General features: G+C 53.4%; 1 protein-coding gene across 8 annotated transcripts in view; it reads left to right on the top strand.

Moving 5' to 3' along the window:
- Nucleotides 1–17736, top strand: part of SBF1 (SET binding factor 1) — a 98656-nt gene that overhangs the window by 22045 nt on the left and 58875 nt on the right. The window lies entirely within an intron of this gene.

The raw sequence follows: 17736 nt of genomic DNA, 5'->3' as shown, positions 1-17736 counted from the left end.
CTCGTGCACCCGGCAGCCTGGCGGCATTGGCCTCCTGCAGCAGAGGGACAGCTTGTGCCTCCCCGGGGAGCTGCGGGATGCTCTGCCGGCCTGCTCACAGCTGCTGCCCCCCTCCCTGCCTTCAGCCCTGCTCTACTGCAGTTTTTATCAGGGCAGTCCAACCCCTGCATCTACTTAAAATCAATTCCGTCAGTTTGAGAGATTGGGGAACATAATTTTTTACCAAGCTGCAGCTTTTAAAGGGTGACGTGACTCGAGGTCTGGCTTCTCCAGCTCTGGGAGAAGCCGTCCAGCGCAGGAGTTGCTGATGCTGTGGGCAGGAGCCAGGTGTGGGATGCAGGAGGGTGGTGAGGCTGGGGCTGGGCTCCGAGCTGATGCTCAGGCCAGTTCCTGCCCGAGAGAAGCAGCATAGCAGTCAGCCTCCAGGGTGAGCAGAGGTGGTTTTCACAGTCCCTCGAAACTGCCATTTCCTTCTGACACATTGCGTGTGTCTGTCTGCGGCCGGGTGTGTGGCACTCATGTCAGTTAAGCAGTGCTGTCTTGATGAAGGGTTAATGTGGGACTACGATGTGGTTGGTTTGTTGTTTTATTTCATTTTGTTGTTGGGTTTTCTTTTTTCTTTGGTTATTTTTTTTTCTTGTAGCATGAATGTTTCACTCTGGTTTTCTTTTCCCCTTGTTGTATTAAGGACAAAAGTTATTTTTCCACTCACTGTTCTTTTTGCTTAGTCCCTCAGAGTCAGTCTGGCTGTGTTTGCTGTGGTTTCCTCCACACACCCATCAGTGCTACTGATGGTGAGATGCTCCAGGCTGTGAGCATTCGGCTACAGCTGAAGCAGGGCAGCAGGCTGGCTGCTCTGGGGAAGTGTCCTGCAGGGTCTGTACTGTGCACATAGTCTTCATTTTCTGTGTGGCCTTGAGGAAGGCACGTAATGCACCCATTCAGCTCAGCACGAGGTTGTGGCTACTACCCACGGGTGAGGGAAGTCCAAAATGTGTGTGAGTGCCTGTAGGCAGCCCTTGTGTGAGGATGAGGCTGTACTGCTTTGGCCAGGGCTGCCCAGTCAGACCCCAAACTGCGACTGAGTAATTCAGACCAAAATGGGAATTCTTGGGGTCTTGGAAACTGCTGCATCTCACATTGCTGTGCGTACTTGGGTGCCATTGATTACCTGGTCTGGCAGCCTTGCCTGTCACCTTAGGTTTGGGAAGCACCGGGAGCCGTGCTGATGCACAGACACCGATGTGGCTGCTGGTAGCCTCATCCCCAGGGGAGCACGCTGTCCTTCCCACCGGCAGCTGGCCTGAGAGCGTTTCCTGTTGCAGCCCTCCCTTTTTCTTTCACTGAAATCATTTGCAACGAGGTTATTTTGCTTGGCTCTGCTGCTTTGTCTCAGCCCATGAGGGCTTTGGGGTTCTTGGAATTTTCCAAGCGCCAGGGTGGCTGGAAGAGAGCTCCCCTGGCCCCATGGTGTCTGCAAACAGGGGGTGAGCTCCCATGAATCTCAAATTGGGAGTGTCATTGTACACCACCCCAAAAGCAAAAACCTGTCTCCTTGCCCTGGCATCAGGCAAAATGAGGATGAGGAAGGGGCTCTGGAGCAGGGGCAGAGTAGGAAGATTGCTCACTGCTCTTGGATCACTTCCCAGAAGTGCTTGCTGGAAAATGGAGGCTCCCCTCCCTGGGTCTGGACGGAGGGATGGGGAGGCAGTGGGCTCGTCCGAGCTCCTGCTCCAGCCTGGACTGACTGCTGCCGTGGCTCGGTGGGCTGCGTGTGGGGTTTGAGTAACCTCAGTGAGTGGGCAGCAGGCTCTGTAGGCTCTTGGGTGGACAACATGTGCAGCCTCCAGCCCAAATGCTTGCTTTGCTGATAGTACTAAAAAGCTGCTGTGTTAAAGGAGATTCCCAGTCTCACTGAGCTTTTCTCTTAACCTCTTCCATCTCCTTTATCTAGCCTGCACTGTTTCTCAGAGTTGGGTGCCCGGGAGGAGGTGTGGAAAGCATCCTTCCCGGCAGATCCATGGCCTGGTACAGGCAGTATGCGGGGTAAAGAGGGGAGCTGGGGTGGCCCTGATGCTCTGGCGTTGTGGTCTGAGCAGAGGGGAGCCCTGGGGACAGTGCTGATCGATGGAGCTTGGGGTGAGAGCCTGGGGAGTGGGAGTACTCTCAGGAGGAGGAGGCTTGGTGTGGTCCCCCTGAAGCAACCACGTAACCTGGAGACAGCCAGCAAGATCCCCCCAGTGCGGAGGCCATCCCTCTGCAGCACTGCTGCTGCGGTGGCCACTGCTTGTAAACCTGGCTGTATGGAGATTCCTCTTTGCACAGCAACGTTCAGATGTGTCTGAGGAAACCTGCCTGCAAACTCTTGTCTGTTCCTGTGTGATAGGAGGTGTTTCTGTGCTGTAATGGTCACAAAATAAACACCAGAGCCCAGCTGGGCACTGGGAATGAGGCGGTGATGGGGCAGAGGGTCTGTTTCAAGGAGCTGCTATGGAGGTTTTCCTCCCCATGCAGTTTCTCTACTTAATCTCTTATTTTAGGCAGATTCGGTTTTGATTTGGCCATTTTTGCCACTGGTGATGTTCCAGCTGATGAAAATATTCTCTGTAATAGGACTCTTGGCCCCTCCAGGGTGAGAATCTCCTTATAAACAGCCAAAATGCTTGAACATGGGGATTTTGATTGTCGTGGTCTAAATCCTGCTGTGGCCTGTCTCTACTGGAATCGTCTTGGGGACAATTTATTTTCCTCAAGTCTATTGGGATATATTGTGAAATCTGATCTAGGGGAGCAAATGTAAGAGAGTTTGCCAGTGGTGATGGTCGGGTATGTTGCAGCTGCTCGGAGTCAGCTGAGCACATTTCCCATTCCCCGTGATTTTTGGACCAAGTTTTGTGCAGTGCTGGGTGTTGTGAATCCCAGTCCTGTGCAGGCATGCGAACTCCCTGCTCCCTCTCCGGCCCAGTGTTGCTGCAGGTGCACAGAGCAGCGCTGCCTGCCCCTGTGCATGGCAGGTCTGCCTGTGGGATTTGTCTCCCAGCCCCGTGTGCCCACGTACATCTTGTTTCTATGGGTTGGATTAAAAAAAGCTTCATGTCTGTCACCGTAAGCTTACCTGGTTGCTGGAAAGTTTGGGTTTTGCGCTGTGATAAAGCTTAGGAAAGCGTTTGAGGGGCTTTCTGGAACTTGCTTTTTTCTGGGAGCAAAGGGTCTCAACAGCCCCTTTCTGCAGTTAAAGTACAAGCTGTTGGGAGGGCAGGTGGGCAACCACGGCTTGGGCTCTCTCCTGAGAGAAAAGGACAATAAAATGCCACGATAAAATTCCTTTCTCATGTTATTTGCCGTAGACTCATGGCTACCCAAAGGTTTTAAATGAAGGGCTGGGGAGCCTGAGGTTGTGCCCAAGGCCAGGGTTAGGGTGGCACTCTGTACTGATGGCTTTCCCTGGCTGGGCAGCCTCCCATGGCAGGGAGTGGGGGCTCGCAGCTCTGCCCTGGGGCTTGGGTTGGGAGCCGGGGGTTGGCATGGGCTGCAGGCAGTGTGTCCTGGCTGCTGCTCCTGTACACCAGGGTTCTCCATGGAAGCAGTGTAACGACGGGGACTTGGGCATCTAGGCACCGACAGGCCCTTGGCTCACGCCCTGTGTTGCAGCAGGTTGCAGCAGCCCTTGGGAGCTGGCTCAGCACGGATGGATGGTGTTGGCCTTTGCAGGCTGCAGGGGAGGCAAGGCATCCTTTGGACTCCTTGGAAGCTGCCAGCGTGGATCTTGAGCACAGTTGGGCAGCCCAGATTGTGGACTAAGTGTAGTAATTTTTCATTGACGGGGCATTACTAAAAATGGGAAGAAGCTGTACAGAACTCTGTGCCCAGAGCTCTCCTTGCCCATCTAAGCTGCGAGAGTTTGTAACAGTGACCTAAGGCCACCGATGGCTCAGATAATTGGCATTATAGTATGTGTAGGAGGGATGCTGCCAAGTAGTTCAGGCTTGCATATAATTTGATGGCAAAACTGCTGTAACTTAAAAATTTGAGATTAATTATTTCTGTGAATTTAGGCATTGCATTGGTGAGTTAAGAGACTGTGATCACTTTTTTCCTTTTTGAAAATAAGCTCAGTTTGGATAGACTGGAACCTAGATTGTACTTCACTAACAGGACAAAAAGTCCTTAACTAACAGCTGATTGTGTGCCTGATGCTGCTGGAGACAGGATAGTAACTCTGTGTCCTCGAGTGTTCACAATGCTTTATAAAGCTTGGGTGAAAGGGGAGTTCAGAAGATACTACTTGCTTTGTTTTGCATTTAGTTGCCCTCATGGAAATCTTTGTCTTCAGGGGTGGAACAGGCTTAGTGAAGAGAAACGGATGAAAAACTTGTTAACGTGGGAATGTCCAGAGGGATTCGTGGGAGCAGAGCAACTGAGGTGACAAGTCCTGGAGCTGCAAGGGAAGATGGTGGCCTTGAAGTGAGGTAGGAGATCTGGAAGCAGGGACCAAGGTCTTGCCTGGCCTGCATGGTCACGGCATCTTCGGGTGCTGAGGGAACCCTGAAGGTCTTCAAGACTTTTCAATACTGGCATTAGCCATACTTTTTTTATAGTTAAGAAATGGGTTGCCAGACAGACTGTAGCTTAGCCACAGCTGTAGGACCACAGAGAGTTCAGTTAGGTCCGGAGGAAGTATGCTGCCGACTTCGATCCATTGCAGTGCATGCATGCACCGTCTGGTGAGCAGCCCCGCTCGCTGCCAGCATTGCCGTGCACAGTGGGATGCTGTGGGAAAGAGGACAGGCATAGTGATGAGTTGGATCATGGAGGTGTTCAGAGTGTGCTGTCCATATAGCAGTTTGTTGCTTAATTTTTCCAGCAAAACAGCAGTGAGGATACATGATTGTTGTTTCAAGTCTGAGCAGTTATTTCAAGGCTCAAAACTCAACTTGCGTGGCTGTAGGCAGTGAGCAAGCTGCAGGGCAGGCATCTTAGCAAATTGCACTTCTGCTTCAGCTGAATTTCCCCTCTGCTCTTTACAGGATGGGGATTTCATCTCTGCCTGAACTGTCACCCATTGGAGCAGTGTTTTATTTCCATATTCTTAAAGAGTTCAGTTCTCACAAGTAGAAGATGTGGCCCTTGGCTTGGAGTCCAGGGGTTCGTGCCCATCCTTACACACTGTGCTGAGGCTGGTCTGGGTCTTCCTGCCTTAAGCAATGAAAAAGCAACATTACAGCTGTTCCCTGAGCTTTGGGGTCATGTGTGGCAGTGCGGTACAGGCTGCCGCAGAGGTATGATCCGCTTGGGTGTGAGCCCTGCCAGCTGTTGTGCATGGGTGCAGAGCTGCGTGGCAGAAGCTCTTGGTGCTGAACTGGCTGTGGGGATTTCTTTGGGGGAAGCCCAGCTTTTGTCCTGGGGTTGGGGGCATCTCTTGCGTCTTTCACCGAACCGAGGGCAGCTGGGACTCTTGCGAAGCACGACATCACCTCTGAGCATCTGCCAGGCCCATGTTTGCACTGAGCCACTTTCCTGTCCCCTCTCTTGATGGTGTATTGGCTTCACAGTCATTCTTCCAAACTCAGCGGGCAGGTCTTAATCTGTTAAGACTCCTCTTAGACTTTCCTGTCTTCTCTTGCCCTCAAAATCAATTCTGAATTATCTTAGGATTTCATTTGAGTTCTCTGAGGAGATGGGGCATTTTAGGCTTGTGGAGATGGGGGACCTCCTCAAGCCACATGGAAACTCTTCTAGCCTTGTCCTCTGCTCTCCAGGAGCAAATTTTTGGGAGGCACCCAGTTTTGCAGGTGTGGCCAGAGACAGGCAGCCAGACCAGGAATGAATGACTTGCTCTGCTGCCTGCCCTGTGCCTCAGGTCTGTTGGTTCTGGGTGGAGGAGGAGAATTTTGTTTCCTGTTGGTAAGAATTAGATTGAATGGTGTTACCCTGCCTTACCCATCAGTGTGTCTCCCACACTAATGGGGATGATGCACATGCTTCAGATTGCCTAGGAGCTTCTCCCCTGGGGCTGGAATCAGTCATTCTGCTAGTCTGGAGTCTGTGAAGAGGGGAGGCTGTTCCTGCTGGGATCACTGGGATCCACTGTGCTGGTTGAGCACGGGGCATGCCTTTTGATTTCCCCAAGCAGAGAGCAGTCACCATCTACAGGATTGCTGGCCAGTGTCTGGGATAAAGCTGGGAAGAGCTGCATGCCCTGCTGATCTTGAGGAGCTGGCCCAGAGGTGCTGGTCCCTGCTTCTGGCATAGCAGGAGCTGAGTGGCACCAGTGGCTCTGACCTGGCAGCCGGGTCAGGTTGGGACCAGTTCTGGGGAAAGACACCCGTAGGGCACACTTGGTGTGGTGCTGTTGTCCTTCCCTCTCAGCTCCGGTGACCTCAGAAGGCACCCCTGCCTCTTAAAGGCTTTCTAGGTAATCCCTTCTGTGTGGAGGATGAGGCTGTGTACATAACACTAGCTGGGTTTGGGAGGACCCAGGACTTGCAAGCCCCACTTGCGTGTTGGTGATGTCCATAGGTAGCTGGTAGCAGAAGCTGCTGGAGACACGTTAATCCTGGTAATCTTCCTCACAGGGCTCAGGGCTGGCTGGCACACTGCAGTGCTTGGATTTGCCTGCTGCAGCAGCCGTTTCCCTGCTTGTCTGCTAATTACAAAGGGATTAAAGGTGGTGAGCTGCCTGCTGCTCCTGAGCTGCGAGGGGCAGACCGCCAGTCCAGGTGCATGCCTCTCTGCTGCATCCCATCCCTGGCAAGGTGTTTGTGGGGTCAAGGGAACAGCAATCCTGCAGTCTTGATCCCAGGAAGAGTAGGGTTCCTCTCCCAGAGGGGCACTGCACCTAGGCTGCACAGTCAGCCCGGCTGGGTCGGCTCTGGGGACAGGGGGCTGCTGCCTCTGGGAGGGCTTTACCCACTTCAGAAGGTGCGTGGTTTGCTGGGAAACTGTGGAGGTGGAAGCTGAAGGCTCAAAGTGGGGCTGTTAATTCTCCATCCTAGAGCAGTCTGTAGTCGATGGTGTTCTCAGTTCTCGTTAGCATCAGCCCCTTTGTCCTCAGGCTGGGCTGCCTGGCTCATCCCAAGAGGTTCCTGCAGGAACAGCTCTGCTTCACTTCTCCTTAGCCCTCCGCTCTGCCCCAGCTCCCTTATTCCTGCTGCCCAGCTGGCGCTGGCAGCCCCTGGGTGAGTTAACCCCCGAGGCAGGTCCTCCTTCACGAGGTGCTCCTTCTGCCTGCACACAGGGCTGGTAGCCTGGGCTTAAGGCTGGCAGCATGGGCATTTCGGGCAAGGTGCTGAGCCGCTGCCTGTTCTTCTGCCCTTGCCAGTGAGCTGCTGTTCTGCTCCTTGCACCCTGCCCCAGCAGGAGGCCCCTCGGGAAGGGTTTGCACTGCACAGAAAGTCTGTGTTTCGGAGCTTCGAGGAGCCGTGAAGCAGATGGCTGTGTTGCTTGTGGGTCTGTGCTGAAGCAGCAGAGCTCGGTGATTCCTCAGCTTTCCGTCCCCTCCCCATGGACAGAATCACAGAATGGTTGAGGTCAGAAGGGACCTCTGGAGATCATCTAGTCCAGCCCCTGCTAAAGCAGGTTCTCTCTCCCAGAGCAGGCTGCACAGTCACGTCCAGGTGGGTCTTGGATGTCCCCAGAGAAGGAGACCCCACAGCCTCGCTGGGCAGCCTGGTTCCATGCTCTGTCACCCTCACAGTAAAGAAGTTCTCCCTCATATTCAGGTGGAGCTCCCTGTGCTGCAGTTTGTGCCCGTTGCCCCTTGTCGTGTCGCTGGGTACCCCTGAAAAGAGCCTGGCCCTGTCCTCTTGGCACTTGTCCTTAAGATGTTTGTAGACATTGATAAGATCCCCTCTCGGTCTTCTCCATGTTAAACATGCCCAGCTCTCTCAGGCTTTCCTTATCAGGGAGATACTCCAGTCCAGTGGGACAATGAGAGTTGTGTCCTTGTTAGTTGTGGCACTCTGGTGATGATCGGTGCGCAGAGTATCCCGACATCTCTTAGCTAGCGCAGTTCTCAGTGTGGGAAGAGGAGGAAGAGAAAGGAAGGTGTGGGGCATGATTGTCATTACCAGGCTGGAGAAGATGGGGGAAGAACTGGATCCATCTGAAATAAATTCCAGTTTAAGGAAGACCACAGTCCTGGGTTGCTCCCCTCTAGGCTGGCTGCTGGCAGGTGAGTTCCTGCATGCCCTGTAGCAGATGCTATGGGATGGTGCTTCCCCTCCCTTCTTCAGCAAGGCAGGCGGGTGTCTGTCACATCCCGGTCTCCTCTTTAGCGCTTGGCCTGAGCACTGACTTTGCAGACCCCGGCCTTTGCTGCTTGTAAGTGCTGTAACTTGAAATACTCAGTCCTGCAAGCAATCTCAGCTGGTCTGTTGGTCTGCAGTTGCTGCAGCTGGAGGCTGTGCTGGCCAGCAGCAGGATGGTTCTCCACCACTGCCACCTGCTTGTCCACCTGCAGCAGCCTCAGCCTATGCAGCCCATGAGCACCTGCTGCCTTAACCATGCTCCAGACCTTCTGACCCAAAATAACTTGCCATTCCCCACCAGGCGTTTGCAGAGGAGTTTGGTGGGAGACTGTATTGGACTTGTGCAGATTATGGCTGTTTGAGGGTTCACCTTGCGCCACCTGGCCAGGTTATTTTCTTATTCGAGTGCTGATTGGAGTTGGAGAGCTGATGGAGGATCTCTGCAAGGCTGCCTCATACAATGGCTCCAGGGCAGGTGAAACGCCGCTGGCTGCACTGAGCACGGTGATCTCTGGAAGAGCCTTTGTGACTGCACCACGGAGCTCTGGCTTCCCGATGGCAGTTCCTGCTGTGGATGTTCAGCAGGGCCAGTCAGTCGTCCACAAGTTGTGCCAGAAAAGTGAGTATGCTAATGGCAGTGCTTTCTAGCAGGGTTAGTAACATTTTTATAAGAACATTGCCTCCCATTTCAAGACTCAGTGCAAGTTGCTTTGTAGTACCAGCACTGCCAGCTCGCTGGCTGAGGCACCTGGGGACACTAACCTTGATTCTGGTTTCTGTATTGTGTATCCGGGCAGTTCTTGGTGTTGTCACTCACAGTGTGTTTTTTCTGCTCTGAAGGTGCCGTGCTCCCTAGCCTGACAGCAGCTCTGACCCCCTCATTCCTCCCTGCAGCCGCCTCCTGAACGGGGCACTGCGAACAAAAGCTCCTTCTGCTGCTGTGGGAGATGTTGATCCTGGCAAACTCTGGATGTAAATGATCTCTGTAGGGTCGAGACAAGCTGAGCTAGTGCTCAGATCATTCTTCTTTTTTTCCTGGCATGCTTGAAAAAGGAGGGACATCGGGTATTCATGTGTGAGAGGCAGTGAAGAACATTTCAATCTCTTTGGGTTTTGATCTTCTTTGATTTTTTCCCCTCTGTCCTTGTCTGCTTTACAGTGTATTGCCCAGCAGGATGGACAGTGTGCCCTTAAGACAGGAGAGGTGCTGGCATTTGGTCATTTTGTCCTGAAACTTGGAGGTAGTTGCATTCTCTGCTGTGCACGTGTGGCTGTATCTTGCTCCCACTATCCCTTTGCATCTCTTTGCCAGTTGGGATTTCCATGTATTTGTCACTGCAGTTTCCCAACAAACCAGCTGTTGGGAGCAGGGAATACTGAAGCAGTGGCTGGAGCATGTAACAGGGATTTGTGTTTATGGTGTTTACAAGGGATAACTGAGCCTGGCAGCTGAAGGTGGCCGGTGGTGGCCCCCTGGGGAGAGGGGAGTTGAGTGAGCGCAGGCTGGCATGTCCTTACCTGCGTGACCTGGCCCTGATTGGTGCATTGGCCCCATGTCTTCAGCTCGCTTTTCCATCTCCAAGCTGGCTGTGGCTGCAGCTGGGGGTCCCCATCCTCAGTGCTTCTGTCAGGGTGACTTTTAAATGCACCGTGCTTTGTCCCAACTTGGTTGGTCTTTCTTTTGGCCTAATGTGTGCCTTTTCATTCAGATCTGTGAAATGTGTTGGAAGTGAGATTACAAGGAGATTATATCTAACAAAAAAAATGCTCTGAACTTATTAGAGAAGGGACTGAAATGCACTGACTAAAAAAGAGGCAGTAATTAACGAGCGGTTTTGGCAGACAGTGATGCTTGCCTGGAGATGGCCACGGGATGGGCTGTAGGAGTTCAGCAGAAGGACGCCTGCAATCCAGAGGCTTCTGGTGAGGGGCAGGTCCTGCTGCTCCATAGGCATGGGGCATGTTTGGCTCATTTCTCAGTCCTTGGGGTTAAACAAACCCTCCGCTGGCTTTGATGATAGAAAGATGTAGAAGTGTCTTGATCAGTGCGTCAAGTCTGTGATCTGTGTGGTGATGCTTCACCACTGACTGCATGCTTCTGGAGAGCATCAGGGAGTGGAATAAAGCAGATTCGTCTCAAAACACGAATAAAGTCAAGAATGATCTAGTGCAATGGGAGAAGCCTGTGCTTAGGTCAGAGTTCAGAACAGTGAAAATTCATCACTGTACGTGACACTGAGCGGGGCTGACCTACCACTGGAAAGCGTGGTGCTGACAGGCGTTTTGGTGGGGAAAGCCTGGCGTGCCCTAAACCCCGCTCCGCAGTTGTGAGCTTCCTGTAAGCTCCTGCTCTTGGCGAGGAGAGCGAGCAGTGCCTGCTGGGCTGGCGGGGAGACGAGCTGCCCTTGACCTTTGCTCCTGCACTTTGCGTGCAGGAGCTCGCAGCCTCCATCAGGGAGGGCCGGGGCAGCATGGGCAGTGCTGCAGGTGGGTGAGACACTGCGGGAACGTACCTGTCCCCTCTTGCTCTGACCAGTGTTCATAGCAGGCTGCCCCTCGCTGAGCAGGGGTAGCAGTGGGGGGTCAGGGCAGCTCCTGCCCTTGTCCCATCCGTCGTTGCCTGTGGCGTGCCTCAGAAGGGGCCCAGTGTGACACGAGGGCTGTTCTCACTTGCTGTTCATGTTGCCGTTCCTGCTGCCCACTGCCTGCAACAGGAGTTTTCCTTCTGGCAGTGTTACTTGTCTGGCCCACAGCACTCAGCTGCCCCATTCTCATCTAGGTCCTGATCCCTGTGCTGCTGGGCGCTGGGAGCTGAACACCACTGGCATTGGCTGCAGCAGCAGGATGGTTTCGGTGGTCGTTTCCACCATGGTGCTGGGAGAAGGTGTGGACCTCAGGGCAGGTCACTGGCTGCATGTCCAAGGCAGTGCACAGGGATTCATGGAGGATTTTGGGAAGTGAGGGCTGCTTCAGGTTTAGGATCGCACTGAAGCAAGAGTGTGGAGGGGTTCATGCCAGGGCCATCCTGCAAGTGCTTGGGCACTGCTGCCCGTCAGGTTCTGCTTTCAGGGTGGTGTGGGTTCGCCCGGGAGCAGGGTGCAGCTCAGCACCTCTTGTCAGCCAGCTGCTGCAGGCTGATGTACACTCCCCATCGGGTGTTTGGGAACCTCAGAGGCTGCTTTCAGCTTTTCCTCTGCAGGCTGAGAGCTACGCTGGAAGTGCATCCCTGCAGGAAGCCAGTGCTAGTGTCCCAGGAGAGGGAGCATGGTGGCCGTCCCTGCCAGGCACTGGGAGGTGATGGTGTGGAGCCTCTCCCAGAGCCTGTGCTATCCAGCAAGCCTCAAGGTGCAGCAGGGCATGTGTGACCCACGTGGACGGGACCGGCTGGTGGTCAGAGTGTTACGGCACTCAGCTGGCTGGTGCTGAGCTGAGCAGGATGTGCTCCTCCTTTCTGGAGCCACCTTGTAGGGACTAAAGCTCTGTCCTGGGGTGGCTGTTGTACTTGTGGCAGCTTTTGTGCCCCAGCAGCACGTACTGTCTGCCCCGGTGCAAGTGTGAGGAGCTGCAGCAGGATCCTCAGGGCTGCTTTGTGCCGGAGCCAGTGATGGAGCTGTGCTCACTCCCACTGGGGATGCAGCCCTGTTAGAAGGACCTTGGCAGCAAGGGTGGAAAGCAAACAGACCTCAGTCAAATGTGAAGTGGGGATTCTCATGATGAGTGGGAAACCTGTAATGCCTGTGTCATAGTGTTCATCACAGACGCGTGGCTGGGGGTTATCTAACACCGAGTTTTGAACTGTGCTGAAGCACTTGGACGCTCTTCGTTAAAACTTCAAATTTGCTTTCTGGTGCTGGATTACTACTGCCAGTGATGTGCTTTGATGCCATAGAGCTGTGATCCAGGCTGAGGACGTGGCATGTCGGCACACCTGCCAATACCCCACACAGCTCAGCAGCGCTGTGCAGTGTTTTGGGATATGCATGGCTCCCGTGCAGTTTTTGAGGTGACTGTGCTGCTTTCTGTGATTCTTCCCAGGACCTCTGTGCACAGTGGGCCGGAGTGCTGGAAAGCCCCTGCTGCCAGCAGGGCTGTAAGGTCCTATAGCTGAAGACTGAACATAATGGTGGGTCACAGAGGCGCAGTGTGTGCCCACGGCTGGCCCGTGAGCTGGGGTGTGCCCAGCTGCCATGTCCCGTCTGCACGGCCAGAGCTGGTTTGTGGAGGGACTGGTCGGTCCCTGCTGGCACTGCTGGGCTGTGACGGGGCAGGAGGAGCCATTGGCAGAGCACGTGCTGTTTTTAGGTCTTGGGTAAATGTTGGTGGTGTGGCCCTGTAATTATTGGGACAGGGTGCCAGTGGAGCCGGCTGATAGCTCCCCTGGGAGGTAACTGGAATTTGGCATCAGGTAAAAATAGAACAGGTTCCTCCCCAAAACACTTTTAGCAGCTCTCCTCTCACCCCGCCACGTGCCCGTGGAGCTGTGCGTGGGCTGCGCTGTTTGCTCTGCGCCTGTGGGTGATGGCTGGGGATTGTCACAGTGCTGCTCGGCAGGACAGCTCTGCTGGCTGCGGCTGGGCTGGCCGAGCGGGTGCTACATCCCAGCCCTGTGACAGCACAAAGGGAGGGATGCTAAAACTGGGACAGGGGAAACCAGCTCTGTCTCTGCATCCAAATGCAGTCACTTGCTAGTGCAGAGCTCCCAATGGGCGCTGGGTCCCCTCCTCCCAGGAGGGTTTGAACAGCAGCACCTGCCATGGGTGCTGCACCAGCCACGGCGCTCAGTGCCATCCCATTTAGCCCAGCAAGGCATTATTTTTGCTGCAGGGTGAAAGTCTGGGCTGTGGGGATAATGATGGGCACGTCCTGTGCCATGAGCCTGCTCCTCTGGCTGAGCTGGGGATGTGGTCACAGCCAGGGTTGCTGCCTGGCTGCTCAGCTTAGCCTGAGCCCTGGACTGCATCCAAACGCCACCTCCATTCTTCGGAGGTTAACCTTTGGTTAATTGTGGAATCTAATTCCATTTCAGACACAGGGCTTTATAAGCTGTGTGTTGCTGTGAGCATGGAATTTGGTTATATGCAGCAAGGTCTCCTCTCACATTATGGCCCAGTATACCTTAAACACCAATGTGCTCAGGAGCTGTGCGTGCTGGCACCATGTCAGTCTAAAAATCTTCTTTTTGCTTAGCCTGTATTGGAGAGGAGACACATTTTGGGCCTATTTCATGTAAATAACCCCACATCTACTTGGACCTACAGCCCCTTCACGTCCAGACAGCAGCAATCTGGCTAACACAGCCCTTTTACGACCTGGTTTGACTCTCACGCTGCTCCTGTATTGCATGTGAATGCCACAGCTTCCACGACAAGGTTTGTGAGCAGGAGTGCTGATGTGTCCTGCACAGCCCCTGCTCCAGGCATCGACCTGTGGGTGCTGGGGAGGGCAAGGAAAGGGATGGATGGAGCGTATTGTGCTGCTGAGCAGCTCTTGCAACTCAGCTGAGCTCGTCTGGCTGCTGTGCCTGCTCTTCAGCTCTGAGCATCTCACCACAGCCTCGTTGGGGTGAGGAGGAAGTGGGGTAAAAAAAGATCATTAAGGTGACGCTGGCATGTAATGTTGCTTCTGCTTTCTCGGTTCATGCTCCTCTGCACCAGGAAGGGTGAGGATCAAACTCAGTGCTGCGCTGATAAAGCTTGTTAGTGGATTTCTTAATGATTCCCACTTAGAGTGGGCATAGTTTTTTGGGCAGACAGGGTCCCCCCTGCTGCACCAGCTGAGATGAGTGTGCTGCCTGGGCAGTTGTCCTTTTGGTTCATGCATGACTTGAGGGGTGGCAGGGAGAGCAGCTCTGCTCTAAAATAGGTCGTGGAGTGTTTGATTAGGAACATGGGTAAATCATGAGGTTTGTATCCCCCAAATATCAACAGCTGTGCACTGAAAATACCTATTGGGAGAGAAGATAAATTTCTCCCTTCATCCCTGCACCATGCTGGCTGAAGCCGTAACTGACTCCCAGCTGCTGTGCCTTGTTCCCTTCTCCACACTGCTCTGAAACCTTTATCCACCTTTAATACGTGCAAGGCAGTCCTGGGGCACCCAAAGTGGTGAGGCTCACCCTGTGTGAGGAAGATGTTGGAGGCCCACCAATGTGCTCATTGCCAAGGGGAAGGTGCTTTCCAGAACTGTCCCCGCTGTCCTGTATTGTTCCTCCAGCTGCTGAGCAGTGCCTGCATAGCAGTTCGATCTGCATAGAGCATTGCTAACCCCCCCATCAGCAAACAGCTAGAGCCTGTGCCAGCAGTGGTCTAAATCAGGTAGAGCTGCTTCCCGCAACTGCAAAAACCCCAAAAAGGCCATCAACCCACTGTTGCAGGTGGACAACCCTGAGTCAGACCACTCTCCTTTCTGCTTGAGCTGGCACAGCACGTGTTTGGCACAGCCCTGTGAGCATCAGCGGTGGGGCAGTACCAACCCTAAAATAGCTTGGAGGAGAAGAATATCTTCCTGGTGTATCTTGGTCCGGCTGCCTGCAGCATCCCTGCCTGTGCTTGCTGCCCAGCCACCCAGGCGTGCCTGCTTTGGTGTGCCAGTCCACAAAGCTGTCCTGCTCCGATGATGCTCTGCTGAGGAAGCAGTACTTGAGACAATCTTCAAATGCTCCATGACAGTTGTGGGAAATTGAGAACCATGATTTTTTTTTTCAGATGAGTGAACCTGAATTTGTAAGATGCCCTGTGTTAGGCGGTCTCATTTGGAGTGCTTTGCTTGCACTAGGGACCACTATTTTCCACGTCAGTAAGGTCATGGTGAGTGGAGTGTGCCCAAGTGGGGCAGTCAGTGTCGGGAAATGTTCCCCCTCATTGAGTCCTGTGCAGGCCCCTGGGTAAGGTCTGATGCTTTGCTGCTGCTCTTGGTCCTTCCAGAGAGGCATTTGAAAAGATGTTGGAGCATTCCTGCTAGATGGGGGAATTCCCTCTGCAGCACAAGTGCTGTGCTGGGATACAACTTCTTTTTTCTTTTTAGCAAGCTGGATTCTCCAGAAACTTTCACTAGAATGCTGGCTTTGGAGTTCTGGTTTACAGAGATTTGGGAGTTCAGCCTGCAAAGTATAAGCCAGGCGAAGTTGTTTTCAGTGAGGTTAGATTAAGGGAGAGCCTTGCAATGTTTCCAGGAGTGGGATGGGGAATCCGTGTCCGGTCACCCTGTGCCTCAGACTGTGTGGCCGTTGCCTCCATGCTCCAGGTGGAGCACACAGCTTGAACAGCCAGGACCTGCCGTTTGGAGCCAGTTCCTTCCTCAAGAGAGAATTAAAAAACAAAAAGCCAAAGTTCACGCAAGTGTTTTCAGTTGGTGGCACTGGGTGGAGGATGCTGCTCCCAGTGCCTTCAGCACCTTCCATAGCTCCACATCACTCCTGGTCCCTCCGGGCTTGCAGACAGCCCCTGGACACCCGTCTTGCCTTCTCCATCCAAGCGGCTGGCGCTGTCACATTGCAGCTATTGATTCTGCAGCATGTTTATGCCTTAAAGCAGTTCCTGGGCTGTTGCAGCTTGGGACTGTTTTTGTGGAGGGCTCCTCCGAAGGGACCTCTGGGTCCGGATGCAGGCTGGGAGGAGTGGGTGCTCTCTGCAGCAGCCGGCAGTGACCAAGGCACAGTGCGTGGTGGTTTGGGTGGGCTGGGGGCTGTGTGTTTGCGTGGAGGCTCCGCTGGTCGTGTCAAGCCTGAAGTATTTATGAAGGGCTTCCTGTTATGCACCGCCAGGGAGCATTTCCAGAAATGGCTATGGGTGAACAAGTGGTAGGCAGCTGTAAAACGCTTATCTCTGTCTCCCTGCCAGTAACCCTCCGGGCCCCGAACAGCACTTTCCTGGGACGAGCTCTCGGAAACAGATGGATATTTTTTTTTTAATGACTTCCTCTTATGCCTTAATGTTTCTAAAGATAAATACAGCTCTCCTCTTGGCATCTGCTCAAAGAACAGTAAAGCTTTACAAAGGAGTGACGCTCCATATCAGCATGTACCGTGCCCAGTCTCTAAATCTGCAGTTTGTTTCGTGGTAGTAAATCTTTCTCTCCAGCTCCTTGCCCAGGATGATTTATTTTGTACTGAACAAGAGGTCCTGCTGAGCTGGGCCCTCCTTCAGCAGACCAGTCCTAGATCCTGGGATCTTTCCTGACCAGTTCAGCTGTTTGCTCTGGGGCATGTGTGGAGGCAGCTGAGTGTCATCCTGAAAGCATCATGCTTGGGCAAGAGCACCAAGAGGCTTCCACCTTGTTGGGATTGCTGAGCGGGCCTTTCTGCAGGGATCTGGGGTGGTGGGAGAGCGACCAGCTCCCCATCCCTGCAGCCCCGTGGGAGCTCCTGGGGTTTTCCAGCCACAACTCTTTGCCCTGCAGGGGTTTGCCAGCATGCCCGACCCTGTCAAGTTACTACCTTGCAGGTCCTGGTGCTGCTTCGCTGGCTTCCCTGCAGCACGGCGCTGCCCAGGGCGGGGAGTCCAGTCCCCAGCCACCCCCAGGCTGCCTGCTCGCCACGCTGGTGCCATGCACCCGCCAGCTGAGGGAAGATGGAGTGTCTCACCGACACTTCTCAGCCTTAATTTGAGAGTGAGTAAGAACAGGTTTGAGGAAGGTAATGACAGCTCGAGAGTGGGGGCCCAGGGAAGGAGCGGTGTGGAAATAGAATGGTGAAGAGCTCTGTAAGGGAGAACAGTGCCGTCCAGTTCTTCAGAGGCTTTAATTTTAGCTCTCTATAAACATCTCATTACTAAGCGGCTCATCCAGAAGAACCTCCGAGAGTCGTGACTTTCAGTGGAAGCGCCGTGCTGGGAAAACACGAGTGGGTCCTTACCACTCTGCGCCAGCCGGGAAGAGATGTTCCCAATAACTCTACTTGAGGATGTTTTATCTGGGAATGAGGGACCCAAGAAGGGAGGTGTTCCATCATTGTAAGGAGCTTTCCCAACAATGAGTTGGTCGTGTTTTGATTGGAGTTGCATGTAGACAGTTTGCTTCACCACCCAGTTCTGTCCCATTCCAAACTGTTTGTCCTTCTGATCATTATCATCTTGTGTTTACAGAGAATCAAACGTGTCCTCAAACATCACCAAGGCGATGGCTAAACACAGAATGAGTTCATCTTTTCCCTAATTTTTTTTGCTTTTTTTAATTTACTCAGGACAGGACAGGAATTGGTGTTCTGCGTGCGACTTTGTCTCTTTGTAGAGACTTTTGCCTTAGATACCACAAAAAGGACCTTTGTAAGAGCTGAAAGTTTCTGTGTCATCCTGCTCCTGTCCTGCAGACTTGCTGCCAGGCGCATGTTCTGTATCTGGTTCACATCTGCCTCTGGCCCATGGCCATGTGTGAGGTGCTCGTGCCTTGGCTGCTGTGCAGGCATCTGGTGTTCCTGCAGTCTGAGAAAGGGTTGAGTTTTGTCTCTTCCCCAGTTTCTTGTTCTGTGAAACTGCACTAAAAAAAAATGAAG

Source organism: Falco punctatus (genome assembly GCF_963210335.1).
Source record: "Falco punctatus genome assembly, chromosome: 6".
In the NCBI taxonomy this organism is placed as follows: Eukaryota; Metazoa; Chordata; class Aves; order Falconiformes; family Falconidae; genus Falco; species Falco punctatus.
The sequence above is the reverse complement of the archived record's forward strand: the minus strand, read 5'-3'. Positions and strand labels throughout refer to the sequence as shown.